Below are 14,149 nucleotides of genomic sequence, written 5' to 3' on the forward strand. Positions count from 1 at the left end.
GTTAAGAAAAGCAGGCAGTATCAAAGTTACAACTCTTTTCTACATGTTCGTGTTTTTAATCTGCACTGCCATCCATAATACTTGGGAGTACCTGGGCTGCTACGAGTTACCCGAGTGAGAAACTGGTCTGGAAACAGCAGATGGAGAAAAGAGGTGAAAGCTACAGTTAGCTGTACACTAAGTGTTATTGAACAATAACCTTGTATCTTAAGAAAGTCAGGAAAACGGACAGCCTTACAAGCTGCCCATTTTCTCCTGTGAATCTCTCTCGAGGTGACTCGGAGGTGCCTTGTCTTTCCTCTTTGGCACCATTGGTTCTAGTGTTTTCTCTGGCCTACTGCATCCCACCCCATCCAGGCTTGCAGTGAGGAAGACCCTGCTCGCCTGGAAAGAGGGGCCGGACAGGAAGTGCTGGTGGGCTAGCGTCGCAGTTTGCCTGTTGATTTCAGTCCTTGCAATGTGGGATGGTCGGCTGCGCCCCGCCAGCATTGCCGGGTCTGCCCCGACCACACCAGGTTTGCAGACAGAAACAGAGACAGTAAGCCTGCGGGCCGGGGGCGGGGACCTCCGGACCAGTGCCCATCCCTACCTTCCCAGAGTCTGTTCGTACAGCCTGCCAAGTGAAGTGCGCCCCGGAGCGTGCTTTCTAACACCAGCCCCGGGGAACAATCTCTCCCAAACCCGCTGCAGCGGGGGCGCACGGTCGGGGCTCCCGCCTCGCCCACCCTACGGTTTAAGCGTGTGTTTTAATATATTTTAAAAACCTGACAGTACACAGTGGGGACGCAGGGCGGGAAAGGCTGGAGGGCTCATTTTCGTGGCCAGGCTTGCTGCTCCGGGCTCACGAATTAGGCCCGAGCTGCAGAGTCAAACCTTTTTCCCGCCGCAGGGAGCTCGGGGTAGCGGGCGGTTAGGGGAGGTGAACGACGATGGGGGCGCTGCGGGCGGCTGGAGCTTCTGGCGTCCCGGGCCCAGGCGGCCAGCCAGGAGGCGGAGGCCGGCCGCGAGAGCCGGGCGGAGGCCTGGCAGGTGCCCCTGGGCGCGGAGGCTGATTGGCAGGTGCGGGAGTGGGTGGGGAAGGCGGGGGCTGGGCCTGGCGCTGCGGGAGGCTGCGGCCCCGCCTCCCCGCCCCCGCCGCGGGACTATCTGGTCCCGGCAGCAGCGATGTCCCCCGGCAGGAATGTCCCTCCTCAGATAATGTTATTTATATCTCTGGGCGGGTCCGCGGCTCGGCAGCACCAGGCGCCCGGCGGCTGCTGTGCTAGGAGCCCCGTGCTGCCCTCTTCCCCCTGCGCCGCCGCCGCCCCTGGGCTCGGGGTGGCCGCTGCTACAGCCCCAGCGCAGGTGAGTCCCGGGAGGGCCCAGCGGCCGGTGGGGGCTGGGTGCGGGTGCGGATGCGCGAGGCTGGGGCGCGCGGCGCGAGCGCAGAGGAGGCGCTGGGCCCAGGGGGCGCGTGACGCGCGGGGCCCAGGGGACCGGGTAGGGGCTCAGCCCCAGGTGCGGGGCGTAGGGCCCGGGAGGCCCTGGCGGCTGCGGCAGCGAACACCCTGGGGCGCGGGAATCCGCGTGGGCTTCGGAGGCACTTGCCGAGCGGGGCGCTTTGCTTTGGAGAGCTGGATCCTGGAGCGTCGCCCTGGGGCTCTGGGAGGGCGGAGGTTGTTGGGGGGGGGGGGGGCGGTGCGTGTTTAAGTCTCGGGCCGCATCCTCCCGGACCCCGGCGTGGGGGCAAAAGGTATTCTGTCTCGAGCTTGTCGGACCTTCGCGGTGCCTTCCGCCTCCTGCTGCGGGGCTTCTCAGCCCGGGGCCGCTCAGATTCTCTTCTAAGGAACTTGTCCGCGCGCTCCCCAGACAGCCCAGTGCCCAGGTGGGGAGGACAGGGAGGGTCAGCGGAGTGGGGGGGGGGGGTCCGACCGCCGGCCGCAGGGAACGACGCGGAGTGGCTGGGTGCAGACCCAAGGAGGAAAGAGCAGAATGCCCGAGGCATACTCCAAGGACCTCCTGACCTCCTCTCCCAAAGAGTTCTCCAAGCTGCTGCTGTCCACTATACTCTCACCCGCCTCACCGGTTCCTCTTTCTCCAACAACTTGGCCCTGAGAAATATAGCAGAAAGTGGGAGAAATAACAGGAGCTTTAAAACCATCCCTAACTCCCACTAACTCTTCCAGACTTCCGAGGGTGGGGAAGTTGCTGTGGGCTTGAGTACCGTTTCCGTGACAACAAGCTCCAGGTAGGGCCTTGATTTACAGCCTATTAATATCCAAACCACTGTTTTCACTGAGCAGTTAGAGGCGTCAGGAGTTGATAATAACGCGCTAAACTGGCTGAAGGGAAATGAAAATCCACTTAAAAAAATTTTTTTTAGGTGCATCAGATGGGGGGTTGTGGAGAGATAGTGACCGTATTTGTGTAACCATAACTCCTGTCTGTGGAGAGCCTAGGCTGTTACCTCCAGATAGGAGATAGCAATCCAAAACTCATAGCCTTGAGTTGTTCTGATCTATACTTCAGTTTCTAGGGAAAATGATTCAGGTGGCTCCTGAATGAGAGGAGTCTGCAAATCAGAAGTTTTAGGCACCTCTATATTGTCCACTAACCTATCTTCAGGTTCACAGATGGTTCTGAATTTGATTCTAGAATTTGCTCTTTGACCACCCTGTGATCTAGGGCAGATTATTTCCTATTTCAGGCCAGAGTCAGACTTTTACTCTTTTTCTAGGAGCCCTGGATTCCAGAATGTCTTTAAAGACTCTTTTTTGTAAGCACAAAATGTTTAAGTGTAGGGCATGCCCAGCACCCAACACAGTAGGCTTGTACTTGCCCGGAGGTTTGGGGCTAATTAGGAGAAGGAATGTTAGGCTCACGCTGGAGAGCCTACCAGCCTTGAAACCAATGGACTCCTCAGAGGTGGATCATTTATACAGAACTTTATCAAATTCTAGAGTAAAACACAGCTGAAAAACATAAACCCTACATTATGAAAAATGGTCTTTATACCCCTTAGCTGTTGCTCTTAGCTTTATCTGTGGCCCAGTCACAAAGATTGGGGATGAGCCAGACCTGTTAATCCTAAATTCTCGGAAGGCTCAGAGTCCACTGGTGGAATTGAAAGCACCTGAAATCTCCCAGGCATCCAGGACGGGTCTTGTAGCACAGGCATATCAAGTTTTCCTGACTGGCTTGCCCAGCTGAGAGCTGGGATACCAGGATACCACTTTTGCTCTGGTTGTGGCTTCTTCCAAAGGTTCTGAGGGTGTCCTCTAGCTGAACACCTACTAGATGATTAGCTTTGGGGTACATAAAGGTATGGCAGTAGGTGCACTCCCATGAGGGATCATATTTGACAAGCCAAAAATGACTATTTTAGTCATGAAAGTTTTGAACTCAAGTCAAAATCTGACGGTTCTGCCACAATTCTGAAAACAAACTGGGTAAACGAGAGTAATAATAGCTTTCATTTTTTTCCATCTTTTCTACACTGGTGCCTGTCTGGTAGTGGACACTCAGTTCATCTTTGTTGAATGAAGAAGAGAAAGAACAAATGAATGCTCAGAGGTGTTTTTTTGTCTTGTTTTTTATCCTATTGTCACAGTAACTCTGTGAGGTAGTTTATATCATCAGCATTTTACAAGTCATGAAACAGGCTTGGGATTAAATAATTTGTCTCATATCACACAGCTGATGAGAGGTGAGGCCCGGATTCAAACGCTGTTGTTTGGTACCTACTCTCTTTTTAAGGTTAGGCATTCAGCAGGGGATGTAGAAGTACAAGTCGGAAAGATTCGATTATAGGATGGCCTGTTAGCCTCACAGTCTTTCACTCTCAAAACTTCGGGTTATAATTCTGCATCTATCGGTGAAATAATGTTGCCTGAAGACGGTATTGAGTACTTATTTGTTCAGAGGTGTTTAGCCTGGCCCATTATGTTCAGGTCATTGTTTCAAGGACGGAACTGAAATCTTGGCAGTAGTCAAAGCATGGATTTTTTTGAAACCAGATTTTCCTTTCAGTTGAGGAAGTGGCCAGGAGGGCTTGATGATGCATGGGGACAGTGTGATAGAACAGAGGATGACTATAAAAAATTCACGAGGCAAACGCTATTGGAGTGGGAAGGGACCTTAGAGGTCACTGAGTCCAGCCTTCTGTTTATGTGGCTGCTTGCCTGGAGGGGAGACCTAACTGCGGTTTACCTGGTCATCTCTGTAGGGCTATGATGTGCCTTCCATGTTTCTTACTCTTGCTTGCCCATTTCCTTCCTCCCTCTCTCCCAAGACCAGTATTAGGTTTATTTCCTGAAGTTCTGCCTAACCAAACCACTGAAGTATTCTTTCCTTTGAGGGAGACTGTGAGAGCATCCATTTTAATATCCAATTACTTTCATCTTAGTAAAATCTTAAAAAAAAAAAAAAAGTACTGGAGGTAAGCAGGTGAGAAGACATTAGTCAACATTAAACTCTAAACTGTTCCATAATCTCCCCATTGCTTGTTAGGTGTACAGATGTATGCATTTTCACATGATAGGTGTGTACATTACTATCTTGAGCTAGTACAAATCTTAAGATAAATATGTAACATTTCGGGGACAGTGGGGAAAGAAAGGACTTTGGGGGAATTATTGGGAGTGTCAGATACCTGTTTTAATCTAAACCAAATCACCAAGTTGCTCTTGAACTGCGTTATTTCAGATTGTAAAATCAAATGCAAAATTATACTCTATCCAAGACCTTAAAATGTAGGAAATCTGACCAACAGGAGGTTTAAAGTGATATAAAGCACATTTCTTCACTATCCATAATTTTTTCTTATAACCTCAGACCTGCAGATTAACATTTATCAATTGATTTTGGAGGATCAAGAATGAAAATAATTGTGTTGTGTGGGCTGATGAGAAATTTCATTTTATAATGAGGACAGGCAAGGAAGTTCATGGATATTGGGTTCTGAAACCATATGGATATCACTAGTCAGAAATTGCTGTGGAAAGAAGTATTTCATCTTAGAAGTAGTTTGTATTGACTCAGTTGATTATATAGATAGCTCTTTGGTTACTCCTCTACCCTAGGTAAGAAATCGGGGGTGGGGTGGGGAGAATAAATGCAGTGATCTGTGTGCCCGAATCATCACGTAGCATTTGCTGGATTATCACAAAGATGCTTCTTTTTTCTGCCAACCCCAAGGGGTGAAGGTCACCTGGTTTTGGAGATGGAGATGGTGATCAAGGGTGTAGGAGGCAGTCAGAATTCACTGTCAGATCTGGCTCCAGTCACTGAATTGTCAACTCCCCTTGGTAAATATTTAGAAAATGTCATAGCATGTTTCCCTTTGTTGCTGTGCTTATTTCTTAATTCACAGCCAAGCAATCCAAGTTCTGCCATTTTCAGCCAGCCTTAGCTGAACATCAAACCACCAGGGGATCCCCAGCCTTACAGCTAACACAATTTTAGAGGCGGTCATAGACAGAAAATGCTTCCTCAGTGGAGATTGCTGGCTAGCTTATGACATTCCCAGACCACCTTTCGTTTCTGTTTCCTTCTCCTGGTGGCAGGAAGCATTACGAAGCTGTCGTCTTCCTACCACAGTGAGGCCTTCTCGGGCTTTGCTGTGTTTAATTTCTATACTGTACCTGTGCAGATCTGGACAAGGGTATAATTACAAGGGCAATTAAAACCCATATATCATGTTCGCAATGGGGGCAAAAGTGGGGCTTCCTTTCTTCCTTTCATTTGAATGCTATAAATTTAGCAAATGAAAAGGTACAGGGTTAGAAAAAAATAGACTTTGCATTGAAAGGGGCTCAGATCATCCAGGATAGTTATGAAAAGAATAACAGGGCACCTTGGCAGCTGAAGAACAATAATTGCTTTGAATTATAGTCAATTCAGGAGTTTCCACCATCATGAAAAGGAACAGAAAGTTGTATAATCCTGAAACTGAATAAGTTGAAAATCATTTCCATTTGTATTAGGGTGTGTCTCATTTGAGAATTCATAGCACTTCCAATAAAATGAAGCACACTTTAGAGATATAACTTACGAGGCCTGGAGAGAGACCCCTAGCTTCATTCTGTCCCTCTGCTTAGTTCCTGCCTGTTTCTGGAAGCCCCCTAGGAGTGGTCAGCAAGCTGCATCTCCCAGCATATTTCCTCAGGAGTAGAAAAGTAAAAGAAGCCCTTTCCTAATACTGCCTCCAAGCCATAAGTCAGAGAAAGAGCTGGAAAGGCCTGAGAGAGCCATTTGAGAAATATTCAGAGACAGCAAGCATTGTGTACCTACTGTGTGCATTACACTGTTCTATGCTGAGGACATGAAAAGGCATCAGATGGAGACCTGCTGGTCTGGTGGGGAAATATGCTTGCAAACAAGCAACGATTCAACAGGGCACCTGAGAGAAAGCCCATGGGAGAAAGAGTCTAATTCATTATTATTATTACTATTATTGTTATATAGTATTTTGACAGAGAGCAAGTGAGCAGGGGAGGGGCAGAGGGATAAGGAGGATCTGACGCAGGCTCCACATTGTCATCACAGAGCCTGACACAGGGCTCGAACCCACGAACTGTGAGATCATGACCTGAGCCAATACCAAGAGTCAGAGGCTTAACCGACTAAGCCACCCAGGCGCCCCAGAAAGGGTCTAATTCATGTGGGAGAGTGCCTAGGATTTCTCTAAGGAAAGAAGGAGGAATGAGTAGGGGTGGGGGCTTAGGCACCTCACCCACATAGATGTGCAATAACGCATGAGTAAGTTAGGGGATGGGGAGTAGTCCCCTGTGGCTGGAATGTAGGACACAGCCCAGGAAGCGGCCAAAATATGACTGGAAAGATGGTTTGGGTTCAGTTTGTGGAGAGGCTTGAACCGCCAGAGGTTCAAGTTGAAATCGATAAAGGCTTTTGAGCAGGGGAGGGACCAGATCAGATGCTTGTTTAAACAAAGCTCACTAGTGGTGGGAAAGGGATTGTGAACTGGAGATTAGCTAGCACAAGTTGATGGTCACATAGATGATGTATAATCCACTCAGCTTCCAGGATGCCTTTGTATATGCATCATCTTATTTTATTTTACAATGACTATGTGAAGAAGCAGGGAAGACCTCATCATTCATGCTTTACAGTAGAGAAAATGGGGGTGCCTGGGTAGCTCAGTTGGTTAAGTGTCCGACTTCAGCTCATTTCATGATCTCACGGTTTAAGTTCGAGCCCCTTGTTGGGTTCTGCGCTGACAGCCTGGAGCCTGCTTCAATTTCTCTCTCTCAAAAATAAATAAACATTAAAATATAAATATATAGATATAAATTATAATAGAGAAAACAGGATTAGAAACAAATAATGATTTGCCCAAGCACCTTGTTTATGTAGTTCATGAGGGAACCTGACTTTGCCCGATTTCCTAGTACCAAGGCGGGGGCTTTGTCCAGATCTTCTCTTCAGTGGAATAATTGAATACTCTGGGCCTTCTGGTTGAGACAGTGATTGCTTACTTTCTTCAGAACCTTCCATCTAAGTTTGTTGGAGAGAGGGAGGAGGAAACTTGTTACAGTATTTTCTCTTTAAGTACAAAACCTCAAGAGAAACCCTCTAGCCTGTACACAGGTGCTGTCCTAAATTATGAATTAATCTTGAGCATGTATGTGGATTCCCAACATGCTGTAGGTAAATGATAGCTTTAAATACTATCAATTGAAGTTCTGTATTTTTTACTTCTTTACTCCAAATTTGCTGGGCATTACTATGCTTATGCCTCATTTTGGAGTGATCTTAGTGTTTTGGTGTTTTGATCTTAGTGATCTTGGTGTTTTGATTTGTACTTTAAACTTCAATAAATATTTATAGAGCTTTCTTTTATTTGCCAGACGTATTCTAGGTCTAGGGGATATAGCAGTGAAAACGGCAAAACAGACCCCAAATTTGTTGTCATGGAGCATACATAGTAGTTGGGTGAGATGGGAACTACAACGACAAACAGATGAGTATATATTATAATTTGCTATAAAGGAAAAGCAGCGTGAAGAGAAAGAGAGGTAGTTCTATTTGAGGTTGGATGGTAGGGAAAGCCTTCTCTGATGAAGTTTAATTTGTGTGGAGAGCCAAGCCAAGCGAGGGAGGGGAATGGGGATGTTTGGGGGAAGAGATTGAGATTGAGGGCAAAGGCCCTAAGGTGGGGTCACTGCTATATACAAGGAGAGGGCAGAAAGCCAGTGTGACTGGAGAGGAGGGACAAGAGTGAGTGCAGGATGTACCGTTGGAGAGGAAATGGGGTCTGGATCATGCCGGCTTTGCAGCCGTCCTAGGACTTTGTGTTTTAGCTATGCGATAGGAAGCTACCAGAAGTTGCAGGCGGAGGAGTGGTTTGTTCAGATTTGTCTGTGAGGAAGATCTTTCTGGCTGTCCTGTGGAAGACCGACTGTAGGGGACAGGAGGGGAAACGGAGTAAAATGAAAGCTACTGTAGTGGTCCACGTTAGAGACGACGGACCAGCATGACAGTGGTGGGGTGGCGAAATGCAGCTGGCTTCTGGATGGAATTGAAGGTAGAGCTCATGGGATTCGGAGATAGAGGATGAGAGAAAAAGAATAAGTCAAGGATGACTCAGTTGCTTTTGGCCTGAGCAACTTTAAGAATGAAAAAGCCATTTACTGAGATGGGATATATCCTGTCAAATGTCGTGTGGACTCTTTATTTTTGTTGTAATTGAGTTGATTTGGAATGGACTCAGGCAGACTTTTCCTTTAAGTACACCCAAAAGAAGGTGTTTTATGGTGGGTGACTCATGACATCTGCTTATTTTGAATTAGAGCCTTAGATGTACAGTTAGTTCTGTGTACTTTATGCTGTTACTTTCAGGTCATTGTCACAACATCTTCACTATGTGATAGAGATTAAGATACAATGCAAACGAGATGGAAATATGTTTCACTTTATAATTAGAAACGTTTTAAATGTGTTGTTTAGAGCCTCAACATCTTTTAACACTTTCTGGTTGTCATATTTTAAAAACCTTTTAAATGAATTCATGCCAATGATTAAGAAGTGTATCCACATTGCACAAGGGTATACGATGAAAAGTAAAAGACTCCCTTCCTTTACCTCCAGTCCTACTTCTAAAAAGTTACCAATGTCAACAGTTTCCTGTGTATCCTTTGAGAAAAATTAATTGAAATATGCTTAGTAACTTAGTAGTCCTCAGGCCTGGAGTCCAGCTTGCTTGCTTGCTTGGTTGCTTGCTTTTTTTTTTTTTTTTTTTTTTTAAGAGAGACAGCACACGCGTGCTCACATATGCCTGTACGAGTGGGGGAGGGGCAGAAGGAAAGGGATAGAGATTGAAAATCCTAAGCAGGTTTAAGTGCCCAGCATGGAGCCCAAGACAGGGCTCTCACAACTGTGAGATCATGACCTGAGACAAAATCAAGAGTTGGATGATTAACTGACTGAGCCACCTAGGCGCCCTCAGCTTTCTGTCAATTAGGGGTCTTCCTCTTCTAAGCCATCCTGCACTGACAAGCTGTGTTTGTCCTCTAATATCCCTTCTTAGAAACCTCTAGCAGTTCCCCTCTAGGTAGAGGTGGAAATCCAAATTTATACAGTTGACTTTTAAGAACCATAACCTGGCTCCAATCTCTTTTTCTACTTTTATCTCTTACCAATTCCCATCACAAACCCTTTCTTTGAACCAGGTTTGTCTGCTTCGACTCATTCAGACCTGAACATTTCTCCCAGATTTGGAGTGGTTTCCATCAGTCTTTCTGGAACACGCCAGCCAGCCCCTAGTAATCTCTCCCTTCTACAAATTTGCTAGAGTTAGTTACATGTGCTACTTAATTGAACATGTTCATAGACTTCATTTATCATTATCATTATTATTATTATTATTAAACTTATGTCTATTATTTGCTTTGCTAGGCAGCTCTTGAAGGCAAGAACTGATTTATGAATTACAGTTGTAGGTCTTACATAAAGCCCTGCATAATGCTTTTTCACATAGACGTTCAATTAGTAATTTTTGGAATGTGTGCTTTGACAGTCATCCCCTATTGGGGTGGTTCTGGTCCACAGGGATTATATTAATTAAAAATTCTCCGATAATGGCTGCAACAAAGGCACCTTCTCAATGAGTTACGTAGGCGTCCGTTCCCAAGGAATGGTAAATGGACTCTGCTCCTTTGGATATCGAACTTCTAAGAGGCATGGTCTCATGCTGTCATCCCCTCTTCAGATGGCCTTGTATCTAAATGTTAGAAACAAGGTATTTTCATTTGCTCCTAAATGATGAAATCCAGTTACTTAGTGGGCATGGCTACCATGTGATTAAGAAAAAAATGTATTATATTTATGACAAAATTTACCACTTTAACTCTTTTTAAGTGTTTGGTTCAGCGGCATAAGTACATATACGTTGTACACATTGTTGTGTATCTCCAGAACTTTTTTCATCTTCTGAAACTCAAACTCCATCCCCATTAAATACTAACTCCCCTCAACCCCCAGCACCTGGCAACCACCGTAGAGACTTTCTGTCTCTATGAATTTGACCAGTCTAGGTACCTCCTATAAATGGAACCCTACAGTATTTGCCCTTTTGTGTCTGGCTTATTTCAGTTGACATAATGTTTTCAAGATTCATCCATGTTGTAGCATGTGTCAGAATTTCCATTTTAAGACTGAATAATATTCCACTGTATGTTTTTCTCACATTTTGTCCATTCATCCATCTCTGGACACTTAGGTCACTTCCATCCCTTGACTATTATGAATAATGTTGCTATGAACATGGATATACAAATATCTCTTTGATACCCTGCTTTCACTTCTTTTGGGTATATACTTAGGAATCCATACTCCAGTTTGTTGTTGGATCATTTGGTAATTCTATTTTTAATTTATTTCAGGATCCAAACCAAGCAATTTTAATATTTCTCCCTGGTCTCCAAAGGGAAGGGAAAAATTTATTAACATCCTCACCTTTGGAACCAAACTGAACTTGAGAATTGTTTATTTGAAAACACTGTCTTTGGGGGATAGTTTGTTATCAAAACTCTTCCATTTGTCTGTATATTAGTGTGCCTGTTTTTAAATCCTAGACTTTTAGAGGGCAGGCAGGAGATGTTTAATTTGCTTTGTAAAACATGTAACCCAAACTTAGGTGGGGAAGGGTGTAAATAGTATGTGATGATGTATTTCAACCAAAATATCTCCTTGAGCTGGATGACAAGAGCCTGGGTTGTTTCCAGCTCCTTTTCTCTTGCTGTTTGCCCTTGGGCAAAGAGCTTCTTCTTTCTCTAACTTTTTTTTTTTTTAAGGGATTTTTTTGGTGCTTGTGATGGCACCTTAATATATATTATTATCCTTAAAAATGTATCTACAGACTTCCTTGTAATGCCTAAGTGTGCCTTCTCTTCATAGCCTTGCCTGACAGTCCCTCTCACTCCCAGGTCCTGGCATAGCACAGGAATGCTTCCTCCCATGTGTTTTTGTAGGACCGTTCTCCTTCCCTTGTTATGGGATGGATCATCTTGTTTTCTAATGGTCAACTTGCCTCCCATATCATTAGACTGTGCTTCTTGTGATGGAGAACTAGGTCGTCTCTGTGGTCGTCTCCTCCCCACCTCGCTCCGCCCCTCCCTCCTCCCTCTTCCTCCCTCCCCACCTCCCTCCTCTTCCTCCTCCCTCCTCCCTCCTCCCCCCTCCCCCCTCTTTCCCCCCTTCTTCCCTGGCACCATGCTTGGTACACAGAGGGGAGTTACTCAAAAATAGTTCTTGATTAGGGGCACCTGGGTAGCTCAGTCAGTTGAGTGTCTGGCTCTTGATCTTGGCTCAGGTTATGATCTCATGGTCATGGGATTGAGCCCTGTGTTGGGTTTTGCACTGACAGTGCAGAGCCTGCTTGGGATATTCTCTCCCTCCCTCTCTGCCCCTCCCCCACTTATGCATGTGTGCACTCTCTCTCTCAAGATAAATATACCTTAAAAGAAGTTATTGATTACAAATTAATGAATGTTTGAAATTATATATAATTGAGTTATATATACATATGTACTTGGAAATGAAGATTTTTATAATGATTATAATAAGTCAACATTTATAAGTGTCTCAGCATACTGTGATAGGCTGAGAACTTTGTGTGTGTTTGTCATTTCTCTTATTATCCTAATTTGACAGATGAAAAATATCTGGCTTAAGAAGTTTATTTACCCAGAATTCTACACTGAAAAGATCAAAGCTGGACTTGAACCCTGAAGTATTTATTCTGGAGTGCTTGTTTAGAATCACTGTGCCCACCATATTTGGGCAGAGGTCAATAGTCCATGGCTCTTAATTCTAAGAGTGTCTTTTTTCCCTTTATTTTGCATCTTTAATGGTCTGAAATTAGAGAGGTAACTAGTTGTATACCTTTATATGTTGCTCTATATTTGCAATGATTTAACCTAATAGGCTTGAATCCCCTTATTAGCTTTTAATAAATAATTAATGTTCTGAATCCTACTTCCAACATAGTTCTTTGACATCTGAAGATGAAGATACTAATTAGTACTCTACGGTATGCCCGCTGTCATAAGGCAGCTCTCCATAGCTGTACTAAAACTGCTTTAGAAGAGATCTGATATTGTCAAATTAGATAGCCTTCTTCCATACCCACATCCCATGTTCTCTGCAGTATTTGACTTTGTTAACCACTCTTGGCTGGAAAGTAAACTCCCTCTTGGCTTCTGAGATCCAGGCTCTCCTTTTTCTCCTCCCATCTTGCTTACACCACAGCCTTGCTTTCTTTCTCTTTCTTTCCTCCTTCTCTTTTCTTTCTTTCTCTTTTGTTCCTTCTTCTCTACCAGCTCTTTATTTTATTTTATTTTATTTTATTTTTGAGAGAGACAGAGACAGAGCATGAATGGGGGAGGGGCAGAGAGAGAGGGAGATGCAAAATGTGAAGCCAGCTCCAGGCCCCGAGCTGTCAGCTCAGAGCCCAATGTGGGGCTCGAACCCACAAACCGCGAGATCATGACCTGAGCCGAAGTCAGCCACCCAACCAACTGAGCCATCCAGGCGCCCCATCTACCAACTCTTAAATGTTGGGGCTGCCAGTGCATCTAAATCCTTCTGTGTAGCCCCACAAAGGGCTGTTACTTTGTAGCAGTCTGCTAGCTGTCTTCATTTGGTTCAACAGGATGTCTCAAACTTATTGTGTAGCAATAGGACCACTCGGCTCCCTCCCTCACCCCCAAACCTGCTCTTCTACCTGTTTTCATAGCTAGGTTTTCATTGTCACTATTGTCCCAAGTATGAATTTCAGCAACTTTTTTGGATTTTCTTCTCTTCACACTTCTGTATCCAGTTGGCTGCCTGTTCATTTTTCCTCCAAAATTTTCAAATTAGTTTCTTTGAATTTTCACTGTCTTATGTTTGAATAATTGGCCTTCAGACTCTTATCTTTCTGACCATCTTACACTTTGATCTAAGAATTATCTTTAAACATGAATGTGAGTCATTTAACTGCTTTAAAACCCTCAGTGGTTCGTTCTCATTGCCCCAGAATAAATTTTAAACAGGCAGGCAACCTGTCCCGGCATCCCTCCCAGCTTCATTCCCTTTCTATTTACTGTACATTGGATGCTTGTGACTGTGTCATTTCAGGGTGCGTTTTCACCTCCATGACTTTGCTTCCACTATTTTCTAGGCCTGGAATGTCTTTCTCCCTTTTTTTTAGCTGTGAACTGTCACACATATCTTTCAAGGCCCTACTCAAACATAACCCCTCTGATACTTTCCCTGTTCCCTGAAGCAGGAAGACATCCACTCTCTCCTATGAGTTCTCAAGGTGTCACTTTTCACATTATACCCTGGTTGATTATGGACAGGTCTGACTCTCCTCTACATTATGCGTTCCTTGAAGAAGGGACATTTGTCTGGTGCCCATGTGGACACTGGTGCCTAGCAGCATCTGGCGCATGTATGGAGCTCAAGAAATGTGGATTGATTGCGTGATAGGGGGAGTTTCAAGAAGCACTGAAAATAATCCTCTAAATGGTGACCTATGAAGATTATGAAGAAGGGTTAATGGGAGGTAATCAGTGTTGATGGCGTAGGGGTAAGGAGTGAAGAGGAATGTTTGAGACCTGGGTGGAGGCTGTCTTCCCACCTCTGTATTCTCCAATTGTTTTCCATT

General features: G+C 45.0%; 1 protein-coding gene across 1 annotated transcript in view; it reads left to right on the top strand.

Annotated features, from left to right (window-relative positions):
* The first annotated feature begins 1,160 nt into the window (after positions 1 to 1,160).
* The window catches only part of SPTB (spectrin beta, erythrocytic), a 124,079-nt gene continuing 111,090 nt past the window's right edge, over positions 1,161 to 14,149 (top strand). The window contains exon 1 of the mRNA XM_049611448.1: positions 1,161 to 1,344. The gene's annotated coding sequence lies outside the window, so the exon portion shown is untranslated. The remainder of the gene's footprint in view (positions 1,345 to 14,149) is intronic.

This window comes from Panthera uncia (assembly GCF_023721935.1).
Source record: "Panthera uncia isolate 11264 chromosome B3 unlocalized genomic scaffold, Puncia_PCG_1.0 HiC_scaffold_1, whole genome shotgun sequence".
NCBI classification, from domain to species: Eukaryota; Metazoa; Chordata; class Mammalia; order Carnivora; family Felidae; genus Panthera; species Panthera uncia.